This window comes from Rattus norvegicus, chromosome 5, assembly GCF_036323735.1.
Source record: "Rattus norvegicus strain BN/NHsdMcwi chromosome 5, GRCr8, whole genome shotgun sequence".
Taxonomy (NCBI): Eukaryota; Metazoa; Chordata; class Mammalia; order Rodentia; family Muridae; genus Rattus; species Rattus norvegicus.
Genome location: NC_086023.1, coordinates 34,693,227 through 34,705,227, shown reverse-complemented (window position 1 = coordinate 34,705,227; position 12,001 = coordinate 34,693,227).

Sequence of the window (12,001 nt, the reverse complement as noted above, 5' to 3'; positions counted from 1 at the left end):
TCATACTTCACTCACAGGACTTGAAGAATTCTAGCTGTCACTGACCTGGAAGCTTTTCTCCATGAAGATCATCTCCAGAGTATCCAAGGGTGCTATGTGAGATCTCAAGGGAAAAGGGCAACAAATAGTCTTCCCCAGATGTAAAGCCTACAAACCATAAAAAAGGGTGTGCCTGGCAAGTATACCCAGTGGTATAATGGCTACACATATTTTGGCAATAACCAACAGCTATCTACTTGGACTTCAGTTCCGTTCAATTGGAGGGCATTCATGCCTGGTACTGCAAATGTAGCCACCTACTTTTGGATTACAGATCCTAGAGAGGAGCTCCTATTAGTACTGTTTTGTAAACCAATCTAATTTCTGATTATATTATAAATACTTATCCTTATACCCACAAGTAAGGATAGCTCTCACCTTCTAAGAAAAATACTTCTTTTCACATTAGTCAGAGGCTAGTACAGCATTCCATAAATGGTTAAAAAAAGAGAGAACCAGTGACCACAGAATGCTCAACTCCAAATGGGATATCTAACAATACGATTCAACAAAAAGAAAGAACAGAGAGCATGAGGACTCCGGCTATATAGTATCGTATGGATATGACAGGGATGCTGCACTAAAATCTCTCAACAGTATGGCTACCTTCACAAGACTTACACACCAGTGAACACTCTGACATGAATGTGGGGAGAAATCACAATGCCCCATACATAGATGAAGAGCTACAGGCTGCAAGAAGAAAAAGGACAATGTGGGGCAGCGAGCTGTGAAAGGTACCCTGATGCCTGGTCAAGACAGTTGAATCCCCAGGGCCCCTGAAAGGGATGGCAGATGCATTCCCAGCCTCCCAGATTAAGGTGTCACTAGCTGAAGCCACCCGCCACAAACCCCTATAGAGAGGTTTGAGACAGACTAAATTAGAGCAATGCCCCAAGCCCCTCCTCCACAGGTGAGGATGTGACCACAGGTTACATAGGCTTAAGACAGATTAGTAATAGAGACAGGACCATGCCCCCGAATATGTAAATGAGGTCTGACCCATCCACAAAACTATATTTAAGGGTCGCGTTCAGAATTAAAAGTGTGCAAGAATCACTCTGTCATCTGAAAGCTTCTGTCATAAGAGCTGCAATACCGCCACTTGGGGAAAAGATCTGCTCCCCCAAAATCACTGCCAGAAGCCCTCCTGCACCCCTTGCCGGCTAGTCTGTCTCCTGCTGGATAAGCCCCGCCTAAAACGGAGGCAGAACAACCTCCTGAGTTCTCCTCCTTTCTCCTGGACCCGCCAACCTAGCAGAACCAGAGATCTCCATGGAAAACCTCAGGTACTTAGGTCCACAGGACAAGTCTCCTAAGATGTTACCTAATTATAATTCCAATTCTAATCAATCACCTATAAATACATGTATTTAAGAGCAATACTGAATGGGCACACACACACACACACACACACACACATACAAACACATAGATATGAACAGCAAAGATATATCTTCATACACTATATTACCTCAGCTGCTGATACACATGATTATCTATGCACCAGCTAGAAATGAGTCTCGAATAGAATGTTTGACTACTCTGGTCTTCAGTTATCATTGTAACATCTTCTTAGGTAAGTTGTTCATGAGTAGTGAATGACCTGAGTATAAACCTATTTAATATCTCTTTTCCTATTCTTTAGTCATTAGGAAAATAGCAAATAAAACACAAGATGTGAGATAGAAAGGTGGCTCAGAAGGTAAAAGTGCTTACAGCAAAAGCATAAGGACTTTATTCCAGATGCCAGAGTCCACATACATATGAGGCAGTACATGCCTTTAAACCAAGTGCCACAGGGAGCAGAAACAGGATTACTAAGGCTTCTTGGCTACCAGCAAAATTTCAGGACCAATGCTGCAACATGGGTATAAGGCAGTGATAGGGAAGGCAAAAGACATCATCCCACAAGACATCATCCTGTATGCATAAGTGCGTGCCTATGAAGACAGGTATATAAACCAGACTCAAACATCACACACAGATACATACATATATATATATATATATATACATATATATATACACACACACACACACACACACACACACACACACACACAAATGTTTTAAGTAAGGTAATAATGGTGCCAATGGCAAAAGTATTGTGCATCAAAATTAATCCCACATACAAAGCAAATTTTAGAAAAACATGTATGTAATAAAACTGGTGCCACTGGGCAATAGTTTCATAACTGTAACTCAATGTTGTATTTTCTATTGATAAACAAATCACCAAAGACAGCAGCAAGATCAGATTTGATGTGTAGAAATTTATGTTGTCCAGTCTTTGAATTCCTGACTCCCTGGAATAATGGATATGTGTGTGTGTGAGCTTGTGTGTGTGTGTTTATGTGTATGTATGTGTGAGTACATAATTTCTGAGTAAACATAAAGTACAAAAAAAAGCTAACTCAGTGAAATCTATGAGCAAGTTGGTGGTGTCAAAGTAGTCTTTTACAATCTTCTATACAGTAGATACTTATGATCTTGAGAGACAAATAATCTACATACAGTTGTCATTCTGAATAGCTAGTCTCATATACCTGATCCTGAGGACTTCTAATCAACAAGTCTCTGATCATTTGGTCAAAACTTCTCTACTGGCAATAACAGACAGGAACTTCAGCTTCCTAGAAGGAATTTTCTTTATGTTTTATTCTTCAGGACCACCTGTAAATAGGCTATAATGGTACATTTGGTATACTGTCTCTTCTTTATGATGTTATAGGCTTGAAGGAAAAGTTACAATGATGAAAAAATAAAGGTTATCTCTTAGATCAGAGGTCATTTATACTATCAAATTTTAAGCTGGAACTCATATAGAGTAAATAGTTGTACTTTCTTTAAGACCATGCTTAGAGCTTATGTCCACTATAACTTTTCTAAACTCCCAATGTATCCTGATAGCTATCCCCTTCTGTTGTAGCTTTTGTGTGTGTGTGTGTGTGTGTGTGTGTGTGTGTGTGTGTGTGTGTGTGTGTGTGATGCCTACTTTAGAGTGACTATCAAAACTGAAACACTTTACTGGTTTCTTTGGGAATAGTATGAGAACAGTGCATTCCAATGATCTCCCAAAATGGTGCCTATGAACAAGAAGATCTAATAGTCCCACTACAGTCAAATAAAAATATAAGTGCTTCTAAAAGTTTTGATACATCTGGTATGCCAGCAATACCATATTCTCTATATTGCAAACACAAAGAATCTCTGGCTTCAGGAACCACTGATGTTTCCTCTACTACAATACTATAAACTTCAAATGCCATTGTTTCATTGTTTTTTTAAAATAATATAACTCTGCCAATGTTTCCAGCAGACACATAGGATGAATTGATATGGTTTATTTGCTTGCTAGTTACCATTGCACCTTGTAATATAAACGCAGGTTGCATCACCTTTTCAACTAAAACCTCTGCTTCCTTACTGTAAGTTATAAATCACAATAATAGAAACCTTACTTCAAAACTATGTTGAGATAATCATGTCTTGGTTATAAGTATTGCAGTTTTCATATGCATTTAAGTTTCACAGGACTCTATTGAATAGTTCATACATCTATTATGTTGTATTTAAGATGATTCTAAGATAACTGACTTAAGATAACAGAACTAGTGGCCCAATTAAATAACATAATGCCTTTATTTTTTTTATCAGTTGTGCAGATTCATTGGAATTTTTGAAAGTGGTTTGTTTATCTAGGAATTTGTAGTGAATGGATTTCCAGGGAAACACTAGAAACTTTTAATCTTCCATAGGCTTGAATGCTCAAATAAATCACTAGATCTATTCCTTAGTGCTCACTTTTGATACATATCAGAGACTGGGTCATACTAATTTATCAGCAGGCAAAATGTTTCAAAGCAACTCACCTTATAATTGCATCAGCCATGTGGAATGATGGCGTTGATGATGTTCAAGTGCTTTAGAGAAAAGTGTCAGTAACACTGAAATATAACCATTTCCTTCCGATACCATAGACCTGACATATTTGCTTCTAGGCTATCTGCTGATAGAGTTCCTTTTCATCCCAAACTATTACCTTAGTGATGGTGAAGTAATAAATACTAATAAGACTAATAAGCAGAGAACGAATTTTCTAATTTAAATTGCTCTGTCTGAATCATATTTTGGGTGGGACATAAATCACAATTTGACCTTTTCTAACTCTATTGTTTCTAGACTATATCTACTTTCAAATATTCATAAAAAAGAAGCCCATTCTTTTTCATATAGGAAAATGTGTTTATACAGACAGGATAAATTTTCAGAGAGTTTGTGATGTATCCTTGAGCTATATTATCTATCATTACAAATGAGAACGATAGCTCATGAGTGACTTCTCCATGAAGATAAACACTGTAATAGTTCAGTTCAAATAGATTATTGAACCTACTTCATTTTTTAAAATTCATTTCCAATGAAAACGTTTCCATTTAAGCATGAAACCATTAAAATAAATGACTGCTACACATAAAGATGCTAATGAAATAAATTTAAAATAGAAAGAAAAGGACTCGAAAGCTACTTGTAATGCTTTACTTCCCTGTGCATGAAACTGAAATGAATTAAATTAACAGTCAAAGAAGTCAGTCATTCGGGGATGATGTGTATGCCCCTGAAAAGTTTAAAATAACAGAATTAGATGTTTTAAATTATAGTTTGCTTATACATTTCCAAAATTGACTTGAAACAGATTATGCATTCCAAGTAGTTTCAGCAACTGTATTAATAAAAGTGGAGAGAGAAATTCCAGGAGTCCTTTCTCAGATAACATGACATGGAGATTGTGACCAAGAAAATCTTAGTTATATTAGGTTTTTAAGTGGTTATTATTTAGAAAAAAATGAATGTAAAACAAATTCTTTTTTCCAGTTTCCATTTCATGATTGCCTACTCATCTAAGTAAGACAGCTTTTCTCATCTTCACCTAAGCTTTAAGATGAAAGCATAACTCTTGGAAAGATGTCCTAAGACTGTAATCAATTATCCTGGATATAATACCAACATATTTTTTATTATTAATCATTTTATTTACTTACATTTCAAATGTTATGCTGCTTTCAGGTTTCCGTTCATGAATCGCACACCAGACACCCCTCCCCTTTGCCTCTAAGAGGGCGCTCTCAACCCACCCTCCTACCCACTCCTGCCTCACCCCTCCAACATCCCCCTTCTTTGGAGCTTCAAGACTCCACAGGAACAAGCGCCTCCCCTCCCACTGATGCAAGATGAGGCAGTCCTCTGTTACATATGTAACAGGAACCATGGATTAGCCCATGTATACTCTTTGGTTGGTGGTTTAGTACCTGGTAGTTCTGAGGGGTCCAGTTAGTTGATACTGTTGTTCTACTATTGAGGTTGCAATCTCATTCAGCTCCTCCCCTAATTTTTCCGTTGGGGGTCCCAGGGCTCAGTTCAATGGCTGACTGTGAGTTATCTGCATTTAACTTCATCAAGTGCTTGCTATACCTCTCAGAGAACAGCCATACCACACTCCTGTCTGCAAGCGCATCTTGACATCAGCAATAGTGTCGGGGTTTGGGGTTTACAGATGGAATAGATCATACAGTGGGGCGGGCTCTGGATGGCCTTTCTTTCAGTCTCTGCTCCGTTTTTTGTCCCTACATTTCCTTTAGACAGGGACAATTCTGGATTAAAAATTTTGAGTAGGGTGGGTGGCCCCATCCCTGAACTGGGGGCCATGTCTACCTATTGGAGGTGGTCTCTTCAGGTTCCACCTCCCTACTGTTTGCCATTTCGGCTATTATCCCCACTGAGTCTTAGGAGTCTCTCACATCTGAGACTTTCTAGTGGTTCCCCAAGTTCTCTATTCCCTACTGCTATTTATTTCTATTCTTTCTCCTGGCCCTCTGGACTTTCCCCTGGTGTCCTCCTATACCGGATTCTGCCTTCCCACCTTTTTTTCATACCCTCTCCTGTCTCACCCAGGACCCTCTCTCCCTTTGCCTCTCATGATTATTTTGATTTGCCTTCTAAGTGAGGTTGAAGCATCCACAACTTGGTCTTCCTTCTTGTTAAGTGTCATATACTCTTTGAGTTGTACTGTGGGTATTCTGAATTTTTGGGCTAATATCCACTTATCAGTGAGTATATACCATGTATGTCCTTTGGCGTCTAGGTTATGTCACTGTCACTGACAATGATATTTTCTAGTTACATCCATTTGCTTGCAAAATTCATTATGTCCATTTTTAATAACTAAGTAGTATTCCATTGTGTAAGTGTTCCATATTTTCTGTATCCATTCTTTTGTTGAAGGACATCTGGGTTGTTTCTAGCTTCTGGCTATTATAAAGAGAGGCTGTTATGAACATACTAGAGCATGGGTCCTTATATGTTACAGCATCTTTTGCATTTATGCCTAGTAGTGGTGTAGCTGGGTAGAACTATTTATAATTTTCTCAGGAACTGCCAGCCTGATTTCCAGAGTGGTTGTACCAGCTTGCAATCCCACTAGCAATGGAGGAGTGCTCCTCTTTTTCCACATCCTCACCAGCATCTGCTGTTGCCTGAGTTTTTGATCTTACCCATTCTGATTGGTATGAGGTGGAATCTCAGGGTCATTTTGATTTGCATTTCCTTGATGACTAAATATGTTGAACATTTCTTTAGGTGCTTCTCTGCCATTCATGATACCTCAGTTGAGAATTCTTTCTTTCCTCTGTACCCCATTTTTTAATTGGGTTAATTGGTTTTCTGGAGTCTAACTTCTTGAGTTTTTTATATATTTTGAACATTAGCCCTCTATCAAATGTACAGTGGATAAAGTACTTTTCCCAATCTGAAGGTTGCTGTCTTGTCCTATTAACAGCGTCCTTTGCCTTACAAGATTTTCAGTTTCAAGAAGTCCCACTTGTCAATTGTTGATCTTAGAGCCTGAGCCACAGGTATTCTGTTCAGGAAATTTTTCACTGTGCTAATGTATGCAAGCCTCTTTCCCACTTTCTCTTCTATTACACTCAGTGTATCTGGTTTTATGTGGATGTCCTCAATCCACTTGGACTTGAGTTTTGTACAAGATAAAAAAAAAAGGATGCAAACCTCCAGTTAGACCAGCACCATTTATTGACAATGCTGTCTCTTTTTCACTGGATGGTTTTGGCTTCCTTGTCAAAGATCAAGTGACCATAGGTATGTGGATTTATTTATCCATCTTCAATTCTATTTCACAGATTTGCCTGTTTGTCTCTGTATCAATATCATTTTATAACTATTGCTCTGTAGTACACTTTGAGGTCAGGAATCACATACACACCCAGAAGTTCTTTTATTGTTGAGAATGATTTTCACTATCTTGTGTTTCTTTGTTATTCCAGATGAATTTGAAAATTGCTACTTCTATATCTGTAAAAAAATAAGTTGGAATTTTGACAGGGATTGTATTGAATCTATAATTTTTTAGATTGCTTTTGGTAAGATGGCTATTTTCAGAATGTTAACCCTACCAATTCATGAGAATAGGAGATCTTTCTATCATCTGAGTCTTTGATTTCTTTCAGGCACATCTCTATACATCATAAAAGCAATGTACAGCAAACCAACAGCTAACATCAAATTAAATGGAGGGAAACTTGAAGCAATACAAATAAAATCAGGAACAAGACAAGGCTGCCCACTTTCTCCCTATTTATTCAATATAGTATACAAAGTTCTAGCTAGAGCAATAAGACAACAAAAGGATGTCAAAGGGACACAAATAGGAAAGGAAGAAATCAAGGTATCACTATTTGCAGATGATATGATATAATAGTATACATAAGTATACATACAAAAATTCTACCAGAGAACTCCTATATCTGATAAACAACTTCAGCAAGTGGCTGGATATAAAATTAACCCAAATAAATCAATAGCCATTCTCTACAGAAAGGATAAACAGGCTGAGACAACACCCTTCACAATAGTCATAAATAATATAAAATATCTTGGCATAACTCTTACTATGCAAGTGAAAAATTCATTTGACAGGAACTTCAATTCTCTGAAGAAAAAATCCAAGAATCCTCAGATATCGTAAAAACATCACAAAACATCTTTATTTCAGATTTTAGTTTATTACCTCATTTCTCCCTTACCTTTCCTCCTTCCAAACTCTCCCATAAATACTTCCTGCTCTCTGCTACAATTACTAATGTATGCATGTGAGAGTGTATGTTGTATACACATATATATTCCTACACAGGTGTGTGAGAAAGCTTGTGAGAAAATATACATATATATTCTTAAAAATAACCTGTTTGGTCTATGTAATGTTACTTTTATGTACGTTTTCAGTGCTGATCAATTGGTACTAGACAAATAAATAGTTTGTGTTCTTTTCCCAGAGGAAAGCCATCTCTTCTATTCATGGCACTCTTCAGTTGCCTATAGTTCTTTGCGTAGGGTTGAGGCATCCTGGAATTTTTCAAAAATCAGTTTGGTATGTTACTGCCATCATCTTTGTTTAGCTCACATTTCACAAAGGGTCCTTAATATGACTTAGTGACTGAATCAGTAGTCATTCAGAATCCTTCAGACTGTGTTTCATGATATCTATACATATCCTGTATTTTACAGTAGCATTCTAGACAATACTAAAATATGGTATCAATTAAGCCCCACATGAATATCTATTCAGAAACTGTTATAGCTAAAAGTCAGTTAATAATTGTTAATATCCTTTCTGATCAAGGCCTACAGCCTCATTCATGCAGGGATCACAAGCACATTCATCTACTTCCAAGTCAAAATGCTTGTCGTTGTATCCAGGTACACAGAACCAGGAGTAGCATTGATTCTATCCTGCAACACAGGCCCACTGTGGAAAGGGCTCAAAACACACTCATTGTGATCTATCTGACAGAACCTTCTGGCATATCCAGCAAGGCATGTCTAGCTAGGGTAAACATAGGCAGGATGCTCAGGATCTTTATGGAAGGTGCTTCCTTGTTGGGAGGGATCCCCTCCACAGAAATAAGTGGTAGTTTCACAGGCCAGACCACTGTACCTAAGAGGACATTGGCACAGGAAACTCCAACAGAATCAACTAACCTGGAGTCTTGTTGGACCACAGAGACTAAACCAGCAAGGAAAGAACATACAAGAGCTGTACTTAGTTACTCCTTCCCCCATATATGAACAGATGTGTAGTTTGGTCTTCATGCAGGTCCCCCTCCAACTGAAGTGGAAGCTTACCCTGATTCTGTTGTTGTCTGTGGAACCTGTTCCCCTAACTGGGCTGCCTTGTCTGGCCTCAGTGGGAAAGGATGTGCCTAGTCCTGCAGGTGCTAGGGTGAGTTGGTACCCATTCTCAGAGGAAGTCTAGGGGAGGGGCTGTGTGAGGGAGGGACTGGAATGAAAGGGGTAGGGTATGATATTGCTATAAAGTAAATACATACATGCATGCATACATACATACATACATACATACATACATACATACATACATACATACAAAGAAGAAAAAATGAATTTGTTAAAAACAAAGGAAGTATGACCCAAAACATTCACTTTCAATAGCAAGTGATAGTGAAATTGATATTACTTGTAACTTGACAGAATCTAGAATCAGTTTAGAAACGAGTCTCTGAGAATACATGAAGTGGATTACCTTAATGGTGGTTTAGGTTTTTTTCTTTGTTTGTTTGTTTGTTTTTATTTTTGTTTTGTTTTTCTAGATAAAAAGGCAAATTTGAGTTTTTCTTTTAAGTTTACGTTTTTTAGAAGCTCCAGAAACTGTCTGTAAGACATGTGAATCCAATTTCCTGTGCAGCTGTGTACTGTATATGGCAGCTAGGATCTACAGGTCCTTGGGTAGCTTTTATCAGAGTCAAATTTGCCTCATGGTGCCTTGGCTTTGGGATTTTTACTTGTGGAGACATTTACTGGTTCCTCTTGCCTGTGGATTGTCTACACAGATTACTGCTTCTCTCTCTGCTGTTGACAAATTGCTGAACCTTGTATACTCAAATTCCATCATCCCCTCCCCCACCACCACAGGTTTTGAAGTGTAATTATACCCTTCTTGGCTTGCTATTCTCAGGGCTGGTTCTTTATTTTCAGCTCAGGTTACTTGGGGGGAGGAGGGAATTAACCATTCCATTCATTTTCATCTCAAATGATATCCCACTTCCTGGTTACCTCCTTACCCCATCCCATGATATTTCACTTCCTGGCTACACCTCCACCAACACCCCCCTTCCCAAACCACCCTCCAACCTCCCCTTTGCCTGTATGAAAGTGCTCTTCTACCCACCCACACTCTCCTGCGCCACTAATCCAGCATCCCCCTACACTGGATCATCAAGCTTCCCCAGGACCAAGGGCCTCCTTCCCTTGCTGTCAGGCAAGGCCATCCTGGGTGGTCAGGCCAGCCTATGTTGTTCTTCCAATGGGGTTGTAATCCGCTCTACTCCTCCAGGCTTCCACCAGCTCCCCCACCAGGTACCCTGAGCTCAGTCTGATGGTTAGGTCCAAGCATCCACATCTACAGCAGTCAGTTGCTGGCCGGACCTCCTCAGGATCTTCCACATTATGTTCCTGTCAGGAAGCTCCTCTTGGCCACTGCAGCAGTGTTGGGTTTAGTGTCTGCAGACATGATGGATCCCCAGGTGGGGCAGTCCCTGGTTGGCCCTTCCTTCAGTCTCTCTTCCAGTTTCTGTCACTGTTCTTCCTTTGGACAGAAACATTTCTGGGTTAAAAACTTTGAGATGGGTAAGTGGCCCCATCCCTCTACAAGGGGCAGTACCTATCTACTGAAGGCAGATTCACCAGGTTCTATCTTCCCCTTCTCTGTGCATTTCAATTAAAGTCATCCCATTGTGACCTGGGAGCCTCATGTTTCCCGCTGTCTGGGACCCTGCAGTGGCTATCCCCACCAGTTCCTCATTCTTCCTGCTACATATTTTTGTTCATTTTTTGACCCTCTGTAACTCAATCACATTTCCTCCAGTTCCTGATACAGCCAACATTATCCCCACCCCAACTTGTTTCCTTCCTAGTTCTGCTTTCCCTCCACCTCCCCAAATCATCCTGTTCCCCTCTCATTTCAGGTCTGAAGCACATCTAAACCCTAGTCTTCCTTCTAAGCTCCATTTGGTCTATGGCCTATACTAAGGGCATTGTCAGCTTTTGGGCCAATATTCACTTATCAGCAAGTACATACAATGTGCATTCTTTCTTGTCTGGTTACATCACTCAAGATGATATTTTCTAGTTCTATCCATTTGCCTATAATATACCACATTTTCTGGATCCATTCTTCTGTTGAGTGACATCTGGGTTGTTTCCAACTCCTGGCTATTATAAATAAGGCTGCTATGAACATAGTGGAGTATGTGACTTCTTACATGTTAGAACATCTTTTGGGTATATGCCCAGAGGTATACTTGGGTCATCAGGTAGAACTATTTGAAATTTTCTCAGGAAAACAGACTGATTTCCAGAGTGGTTGTACCAGCTTGCAATCCTACCAACAATGGAAAATTGTTCCCACATCCTCCACAGCATCTCTTGTCACCTGAGATTTTGATCTTAGCAATTCTGACTGGTGGGAGATGGAATCTCAGGGTTGTTTTGATTTGTATTTTCACAATGATTAAAGATATTTAACATTTCTTTAAGTGCGTCTCAGCCTTTCGAGATTCCTTGGTTGAGAATTTAGCTCTATTTAGCTCAGTACTCCACGTTTTATTCGGGTTATTTGGTTCTCAGGAGTCTACAATCTTGAATTCTTTGTATATTTTCGATATTAGCCCTCTATTATATGAAGGGTTAGTAAATATCTTTTCCCAATCTGTGGTTTGCCATTTTGTCCTATTGACATTATCTTTTGCCTTACAAAAGCTTTTCAATTTTATGACGTCCCCTTTGTCAATTGTTGCTCTTAAAGCATAATAAGCTACTGCTGTTATATTCAGGAAAATTTTCCCTATTCCAAAGTATTCAAGGCTCTTCC